The sequence below is a fragment of the Balaenoptera borealis genome, assembly GCF_965194805.1.
Source record: "Balaenoptera borealis genome assembly, contig: HAP1_SCAFFOLD_833, whole genome shotgun sequence".
Taxonomy (NCBI): domain Eukaryota; kingdom Metazoa; phylum Chordata; class Mammalia; order Artiodactyla; family Balaenopteridae; genus Balaenoptera; species Balaenoptera borealis.
Window position 1 is genome coordinate 301435 of NW_028123369.1, and position 10030 is coordinate 311464.

Here is a 10030-nt window from a genome sequence, read left to right on the forward strand (position 1 = left end):
AATATTTGCAAACTCATATCTAATAAAGGTTTTGTCTCAAATCATACAAATAATTCTAACACAAACAACCCAATTAAAATAGGGAAAGATCTGACTGCACACCTGGCCAAAGAAGATACACAGACAGTACACAAAACTATGCCCAGGACTAGGGGGCAGAAAAACAATGGTCCAGCTCAACTCCCTGAGCCACTTGTGACTGTGGACTAGTCCTGTCCTTCATGGAGGTCTCAGAGACATGGTGAGAGAGGAAGGGGAAGAGGGCCAGTTATGCTTAAACCTAACTCTAACCCTGACCATTCTGGCCACTTTCATTTGACATGGTCTAAGAAGTCCTAGTCATAGTCATTAGATTCTAGAAAATAAAAATAAAAGGAATCTCATGGCAGAAGAAAAAGTAAAACTGTCACTGTTTGTAGATGACATGGTACTCTATACAGAAAATCTTGAAGATGACACCCAAAACCGAATAGAACTCATCAGAAAACACAGTTAAATTGCAGCATACAAAATTAATCTACAGAAATCAGTTGCATTTCTAAACACTCACAACAAAATGTCAGAATGAGAAATTAAGAAAACAACCCAATGGACAATGACATTAACAAAGATAAAATACCTAAGAATACATCTAACCGAGGCGGTGAAAGACCTGTACTCAGAAAACTGGAAGACATTGATGAAAGAAATTGAAGACGACACAAACAAATGGAAAGACATACCACGCTCATGGATTAGAAGAATTCGTATTGTTAAAAGGATTCCACACCCCAAGGCTATCTAGAGATTCGATGCCATTTCTAGCAAAATACCAATGGAATTTTTAGGAGAACTAGAACAAAAACATGAAGCCATAAAACTCCTAGAAGAAAACATAGACAGTACACTCTTTGACATCAGTCTCAGCAATATTTTTTGGACCTGTCTCCTCAAGCAAGGGAAACAAAGGCAAAATAAAGCAATGGGACTCCATCCAACTGAAAATTTTTTCAATGGCAAAAGAAACCATCCACAAAACAAAAAGGCAGCCTACTGAATGTAAGAAATATTTACAAACAATATATCTGGTAAGTGGTTCATACACAAAATAGACGAAGAACTCACTCACACAAGTCAGCCTCCAAAAAAACAAAAACCCAAATAAAAAATTGGCAGAAGACCAAACATGTTTCCAAAGAATATATACAGTTGACCAAAAGACACATGAAAAGATGGTCACCATCACTCATCATCAGGGAAATGCACATCCAAACCACAGTGAGATTATCACCTCACACCTCAAAGAATGGTTATCATCTAAAAGACAACAAATAACAAGTATTGCTCAGGATGTGGAGAAAAGGGAAACCTCATGCACTTTTGTTGGAATGTTCACTGGTACAACCACTATGGAAAACAGTATGGAGGTTCCTCAAGAAGTTAAAAATAGACCTACCACATGATGCAGGAATTACACTTGGGGGTATCTTTCTGAAGGAAACCAAAACACAAATTCAGAAAGATATATGCACCCTTATGTTCATGGCAGCTTTATTGGCAATAGTCAAGATGTGGAAGCCACCAAAGTGTCCATCGATAGACAACTGGATAAAGAAATTTTCATATATATGTATGAAAACTGGACACACACACACACACTGGCATATTATTCAGCCATAAAAAAGAATGAAATCATATGACAACATGAATGGACCTAGAGGGCATTATGCTAAGTGAGATAGAGCAGACAGAGAAAGACAATTACCTTATGATATCACTTATATGTAGAATCTACAAAACAAAACAAAGGAACAAACACAACAAAACAGAAATGGACTCATAGATGCCAAGAACACGCTGGTGGTTGCCAGATGGGAGGGAGTGGAGGGATGAGTGCAATAGTTGAGAAAGATTGAGAAGTTCCAAATTCCAGTTATAAAACAAATGTCCTGGGGTGTGATTTACAGCATAGGAAATAGAGTCCATAATACTGTAATAACATTGTATGATGACAAATTGTAACTAGACTTATCTTGGTGATCATTTTGTAGAGTATAAAAATAGCAAGTCACTATGTTGTGTTCCAGAAAACTAATATATAATATTGCCTGTCAAGTATACACCAATTTTAAAAAAGAAGAAAAAAACTATCTTAAAAAGAGGAGGGGGAAATTGCCTGGTGGCGCAGTGGATAAGACTCTGCGCTCCCAATGCAGGGGGCCGGGGTTTGATCCCTGGTCAAGGAACTAGAACCCACATGCATGCCACAACTAAGAGTTTGCATGCCACAACTAAGAAGCCCACCTGCTGCAACTAAGTAGCCCACATGCTGCAGCTAAGGAGTCCATGTGCTGCAACTAAGGAGCCCGCCTGCTGCAACTAAGACCCGATGCAACCAAATATATAAGTAAATATTTTTTTAAAAAAAGAGGGACTTCCCTGATGGTCCAGTGGTTAAGACGCCTTGCTTCCAATGCAGGGGGTCTGGGTTCGATTCCTGGTCAGGGAACTAGAGCCCACATGCAGTAACTAAAATATCCTGCGTGCCGCAACTAACAGCCGGTGCAGCCAAATAAATAAATAAATATATTTTTTAAAAAGTGTTGGGGAATTCCCTGGTGGTCTAGTGGTTAGGACTCTGTGCTTTCACTGCTGAGGGCGCAGGTTCAATCCCTGGTCAGGAAACTAAGATCCAGCAAGCTGTACGCTGCAGCCAAAAAAAAATTTTTTTAATTAAAAATGTGTAAAAAAGAGTGTAGTGAGATGAAGAGCAGGTGTCAGATGAAACTTTGAAAGGATGCTGATTGAAAGGCCAAGTGCCTACTGAAGTTTGACTCTCAAGTGGCCCAGACAAATTGAGGGCTTGAAGAGGAGGAGTCATGTGATGCTACTGGAATGTTCATTTGTTTCTTTGTTTAAATGGGGTTTATTATTTTTTTAAAGAAGTTTTGAGTTCACAGCAAAATTGGGCAGAGTACAGAGAGGTGCCACATGCCCCCTGCTCTGCTGTTACTGCTCTCTCCATCCGCCCCCTCCACCCCACTCACACAGGTGCTCAGAGCTTCCCTCTCCCCCACTATCCGATCAACATTCTGTGTGTTGGTCACTATTGATGAATCTACATGGACACATCATGATCATCGGAGTCCAGAGTTTACATTAGGACTAGGGTCCACTCCTGGAGTTGTACCATTCTGTGGGTTTTGACAAATGTATCTCGCCATGAATGTATCACAATGAATAGTTTCACTGCCTTAAAAGTCCTCTGTGCTTGACCTATTTATCATACCCCACCCCTTCACCCCGCCACAAACCCCTAGCAACCCACCCTTTCTGTGGTGTGCCTTTTCCCAAATGTCATAGGTAGTTGGTACCCTAAGTTATGGCACCTTTCCAGATTGGCTTCTTTCAGTGAGTGACATGCAGTTAAGGTGCCCCACCTGTCATCCCGTAGCTCCCTCTCTCTCTCATTTTTCTTTTCAGTGCCGAAGAACATTCTGCTGCATGGATGGAGCCCAGTCTATCTGTCTATTCACCTCCTGACGGACATCTTGGTTGCTTCCAAGTTCTGGCAGTGATGAATAAAGCTGCCGTAAATGTCCAGATGCAAGTTTCTGTGTAGATGGAAGCATTCGACTCATTTAGGTCCATCAGTACCAAGGAGTTTGAGGGCTGGATCGTATAGTAAGAATGTGTTTCATTTTGAAAGACGCAGCCCACGTTCCCAGAGCTTCTGGAGATGGTCGCTGAGAGCATGGCAGCATGCTGAGGAACCAAGCCAAGGAAGGAGGCAGAATTCAAAGATGCCGGCGAGGAAGATGTGGCCGAGACAGAACCTGACCTCCACCCTCTTAGAGCTGAAGGCTGGTCCTGAGAATTAGATGGACACGAAACAGACTCACAGGAGGGAACCATGGGGGCCTGGGGGTACTCAGTGTTCTTGCAGGGAATAGGGTGCCCACGCGAGGCTCCTAGGTGTCGTGCAAAGCATAATGATGTTAAAATAATGCAGAGCAGGGGCTTCCCTTGTGGTGCAGTGGTTGGGAATCCACCTGCCGAGGCAGGGGACATGGGTTCGAGCCCTGGTCCACCAAGATCTCACATGCTGCAGAGAAACTAAGCCCGTGCGCCACAAGAACTGAGCCTGCGCTCTAGAGCCCGGGAGCCACAACAAATGAGCCCGCATGCCACAACTACTGAAGCCCACGGGCCTAGAGCCTGTGCTCCACAACAAGAGAAGCCACCACAATGAGAAGCCCGTGCACCGCAATGAAGAGTACACCCCGCTCACTGCAACTAGAGAAAATTCACATGAAGCAACGAAGACCCAACGCAGTCAAAAAAATAATAAATAAATTAAATAAATAAACAAATAAACAAATAAATAAATAAATAAAATAATGTAGAGCAGCGGCTACGGCCTCATGGAAACTGCTGCACCCCTCCGCTTCTGCACGGCAATTCAAGGCCTTACCTCGAGGCAAGTGATCACGCGGAGTTTCCCGTTAGTGACACAGCATGGTACGAGGCTGACTTTGTCCTCGAGCAGAGTGACTTCAGGTACGAGGTCCTCGAAGAATTCTAAGCAGAGTGTTTTCTCATGGCAGCTCAGACAGGGCCCGTGACGAACACTTCCATGGCACGTTGCACTGGCTAGAAATGTGATCCTGAGGCTGTTCCAGTGCTCTAGAAATGTAGCTCCCCTTAAGGAACATGCAGTCTGTTGCCCATCACTCGGCATACACAGAGGGATTCCGAGGGACCGACCTGTGGGCCTCGATGTTGCTCAGCAGGCCCACAGGGGTCTGGAGGTACTCAGTGATCTTGGAGGGAAAATGATGCATACCCGAGAGGCGTAGGAGTCCTGACAAGGGTACTTCCTTTAAAATAAAGCAGAACAGCGACTAAGACCTCATGGAAACAGCTGCATGCCTCCCGTTCCGCACGGCTACTCCGGGCCTTACCTCGAGGCCAGTACCCACGTAGAGTTTCCCTTTAGCTCTAGAGCGTGCCAGGATGAGCTCCACCCCGGCCATGGAAGCATCCGGGTTAGCTAAAGAAAACTCATTTACTTCCCAGAGCCATGCCTACAGTGGCTAGTGGCCTGTCAACAGCAGTCAATTTCAAGTAGCTTCAAGGCAGCATGAATGGAGCTTTCAAAATGGGAAAGCAAGGCTAGTTCCATCAGACCCCGATTTCCATGGGCACATGCAGCATACATCCCTGTGCTTTCTAACAAGTCCAAAGAGATACAGCTTACCCAGTGGTTCCTTCCCTGAATCAACTCCTTGAAGCAGAGTGTTCTGCATCTAGTGAACTGCCTCAGCCAAGGAACGCCCCAGCTAGGCATCCAGGACCGTGGCTCTTCAAAATCCAGAAGTGTTACACGAGGAACTGGTCTTTAGTTGCAGTCGGAACGCAAGCCGACTTACTCCTGGAGGCAGGGTGACTTCAGGCAGGAGGTCCTAGATGGAATGCGAAGCCGAAGGTTTGTCTCATTGCGGCTCAGAGTAGGGCAATGAGTCAGACTTGCATGGCATGTGGGACCTGTTAGAACGGTGTTCGTGGGACTGTGGGAGTGCTGGGGAAATCAAGCTGTCCCCAAAAGAGTACAGTCTGTTGCCCTACACTCGGGATACACAGAGTGGCTTCGTAGGGCTACGGGCCTGGATGTGGCTTAGTAGGCCCATTGGGACCTGGGGGTACTCACTGTTCTCGCAGGGTATAGGGTACACACGCGAGGCTCCTAGGTGTCCTGAAAAGCATACTGACGTTAAAATAATGCAGAGCAGCGGCTACGGCCTCATGTAAACTGCGGCAGGCCTCCGCTTCTGCATGGCAATTCAAAGCCTTACCTCGAGACAAGTGCTCTCGCTGAGTGTCCCGTTAGCAACACAGCAAGGTAGGATGCTGAATTTCTCCTCGAGCACAGTGCCTTCAGGTACGAGGTCCTCGAAGAATTATAAGCTGAGTGTTTTCTCATGGAAGCTCAGATGGGGGCCGGGACGAACACTTCCATGGCACGTCGCACTGGCTAGAAATGTGATCCTGAGGCTATTCCAGTACTCTGGAAATTTAGCTCTCCTTAAGGAAGGTGCAGTGTGTTGCCCATCACTCGGCATACACAGAGGGCCTCCAAGGGACCGACCTTTGGGCCTCGATGTTGCTCAGCAGGCCCACAGGGGTGTGGAGTGCGTCAGTGATCTTGGAACAAAAATGATGCTCACCCGAGGGGCCTAGGAGTCCTGAGAAGGGTACTTCCTTTAACATAAAGCGGAACTTCCACTAAGAGCTCAAAGAAAGAGCTGCATGTCTCCCTTTCTGCAGGGCTACTCAGGGCCTTACCTCGAGGCAAGGACTCACGTTGAGATTCCCTTTAGCTCTAGAGCATGGCAAGTTGAGCCCCACCCCGGGCAATGAAGCTCAGTGTGTAGCCAGAGAAAACTCATTTTCTTCCCACACCCATGCCTACAGTGGCCAGAGGGCTGTCAACAGCAGAGAATTTCAGGGAGCTTCACGGCAGCAAGAATGGAGCTTTCCAAATGGAAAGCAAGGCTAGTACCATCATGCCCCCATTTCCATGGGCACAGGCAGCATACATCTCTGTGGTTTTTAACAAGTCAAATGAGACACAGAGTACACACTGTTTTCTTCCCTGAATCAACTTCTCGAAGCAGGGTGTTCTGCATCTAGTGAACGGCCTCACCAAGGAAAGACCTAGCTAGGCCTCTGGGCCCGTGCCTCTTCAAAAGCCTGCAGTGCTTCAGGAAAAACTGTGCTTTAGTTGCAATAGGAACGCAAGCCATCTTTTTCCTGGAGGCAGGGTGACTTCAGGTAGGAGGTCCTGGATGGAAGGAGAAGCCTAGTGTTTTTCTCTGTGCAGCTCAGACAAGGGAATGAGTGCGACTTCCATGGCATGTTGGAACTTGCTAGAACGGTGCTCGTGAACCTGTATGAGTGCTGGCTAATTCAAGATGTCCCAGTAAGAGTGCACTCTGTTGCCCTACACTCGGCATACACACTGTGAGTCGGAAAGCTACGGGCCTGGATATTGCTTAGAAGGGACAGGGGAGCCTGAGGGTACTTGCTGTTCTTGCAGGGAATAGGGTTTCCAGGCGAGGCACCTAGGAGTCCTGAAAAGTGTACGGGCGATAAAATGCTGCAGAGCAGCGACTACGGCCTCATGGAAACTGCTACACGCCGTCGCTTCTGCATAGCATTTCAGGGCCTTCCCTCGAGGCAAGTTCTCACGTTGCTTGCACTGTGAGCGACACAGCATGTTAGGATGCTGTATTTCTCCTTGAATAGAGTGACTTCAGGAAAGAGGTCCTCGATAAATTCTAAGAAGAGTATTTTCTCAGGGCAGCTCAGACGAGGGCAATGTCGAAAACTTGCAGGGCATGTTGGACTGCCTAGAAATGTGGTTCTGATGCTGTTCGACTGCTCTGCAAATATAGGCCTCCTGAAGGAACGTACAGTGTGTTGCCCGAGACTCGGCAGACACAGAGAGCCTCCGAGGGACGTATGGGAATCAATGCTGCTCAGCAGGACCACAGGGGTGTGGAGTGCGTCAGTGATCTTGGAACAAAAATGATGCTCACCCGAGGGGCCTAGGAGTCCTGAAAAGGGTACTTCCTTTAACATAAAGCGGAACCTCCACTAAGAGCTCATGGAAAGAGCTGCATGCCTCCCTTTCTGCAGGGCTACTCAGGGCCTTACTTCGAGGCAAGGACTCACGTTGAGATTCCCTTAAGCTCTAGAGCATGGCAAGGTGAGCCCCACCCGGGCCAATGAAGCTCCGTGTGTAGCCAGAGAAAACTCATTTTCTTCCCACACCCATGCCTACAGTGGCCAGAGGGCTGTCAACAGCAGAGAATTTCAGGGAGCTTCACGGCAGCAAGAATGGAGCTTTCCAAATGGAAAGCAAGGCTAGGACCATCATGCCCCCATTACCATTGGCACAGGCAGCATACATCTCTGTGGTTTCTAACAAGTCAAAAGAGACACAGAGTACACACTGGTTGCTTCCCTGAATCAACTTCTCGAGGCAGGGTGTTCTGCACCTTGTGAACGGCCTCACCAAGGAACGCCGTAGCTAGGCCTCTGGGCCCGTGCCTCTTCAAAAGCCTGTAGTGCTACAGGAAAAACTGTGCTTTAGTTGCAATAGGAACGCATGCCGTCTTTCTCCTGGAGGCAGGATGACTTCAGGTAGGAGGTCCTGGATGGAAGGAGAAGCCTAGTGTTTTTCTCTGTGCAGCTCAGACTAGGGAATGAGTGCGACTTCCACGGCATGTTGGAACTTGCTAGAACGTTGCTCTTCAACCTGTGCGAGTGCTGTGACTCAAGATATCACAAGAAAGAGTGCAGTGTGTTGCCCATGACTCAGCAGACACAGAGGACCTCCGAGGGACCAATGGGCCTCGTTGTTGCTCAGCAGGCCTACAGGGGTGTGGAGGTACTCAGCGATCTTGGAACAAAAATGATGCTCACCCGAGAGGCCTAGGAGTCCTGAAAAGGGTACTTCCTTTAGGGTAAAGCAGAGCAGCGACTAAGAGCTAATGGAAAGAGCTGCATGCCTACCTTTTTGCAGGGCTACTCAGGGACTTACCTCGAGGCAAGGGCTCAGGTTGAGATTCTCTTTAGCTCTAGAGCATGGCAAGGTGAGCCCCACCCCGGCCAAAGAAGCTCCGTGTGTAGCCAGAGAAAACTCATTTTCTTCCCACCTCAATGCTAGAGTGGCCAGAGGCCTGTCAACAGCTGAGAATTTCAGGGAGCTTCACGGCAGCAAGAATGGAGCTTTCCAAATGGAAAGCAAGGCTAGGACCATCATGCCCCCATTTCCATGGGCACAGGCAGCATACATCTCTGTGGTTTTTAACAAGTCAAATGAGACACAGAGTACACACTGTTTTCTTCCCTGAATCCACTTCTCGCGGGAGGGTGTTCTGCATCTAGTGAACGGCCTCACCAAGGAAAGCCCTAGCTAGGCCTCTGGGCCCGTGCCTCTTCAAAAGCCTGCAGTACTTCAGGAAAAACTGTGCTTTAGTTGCAATAGGAACGCAAGCCGTCTTTTTCCTGGAGGCAGGGTGACTTCAGGTAGGAGGTCCTGGATGGAAGGAGAAGCCTAGTGTTTTTCTCTGTGCAGCTCAGACCAGGGAATGAGTGCAACTTCCATGGCATTTTGGAACTCGCTAGAACGGTGCTCGTGAACCTGTATGAGTGCTGGCTAATTCAAGACGTCCCAGTAAGAGTGCACTCTATTGCCCTACACTCGGCATACACACTGTGAGTCGGAAAGCTACGGGCCTGGATATGGCTTAGAAGGGCCAGGGGAGCCTGAGGGTACTTGCTGTTCTTGCAGGAAATAGGGTTTCCAGCCGAGGCACCTAGGTGTCCTGAAAAGCGTACTGGCGTTAAAATGCTGCAGAGCAGCGACTACGGCCTCATGGAAACTGCTACACGCCTCCGCTTCTGCTTAGCATTTCAGGGCCTTCCCTCGAGGCAAGTTCTCACGTTGCTTGCACTGTGAGCGACACAGCATGTTAGGATGCTGTATTTCTCCTTGAATAGAGTGACTTCAGGAAAGAGGTCCTCGATAAATTCTAAGAAGAGTGTTATCTCAGGACATTCAGACGAGGGCAATGTCGAAAACTTCCAGGGCATGTTGGACTGCCTAGAAATGTGGTTCTGATGCTGTTCGACTGCTCTGCAAATAGAGCTCTCCTGAAGTAACGTACAGTGTGTTGCCCGAGACTCGGCAGGCACAGAGGGCCTCCGAGGGACGTATGGGAATCAATGCTGCTCAGCCGTCCCACAGGGGTGTGGAATGCGTCAGTGATCTTGAAACAAAAATGATGCTCACCCGAGGGGCCTAGGAGTCCTGAAAAGGGTACTTCCTTTAAGATAAAGCGGAACCTCCACTAAGAGCTCATGGAAAGAGCTGCATGCCTCCCTTTCTGCAGGGCTACTCAGGGCCTTACCTCGAGGCAAGGACTCACGTTGAGATTCCCTTTAGCTCTAGAGCATGGCAAGGTGAGCCCCACCCCGCCCA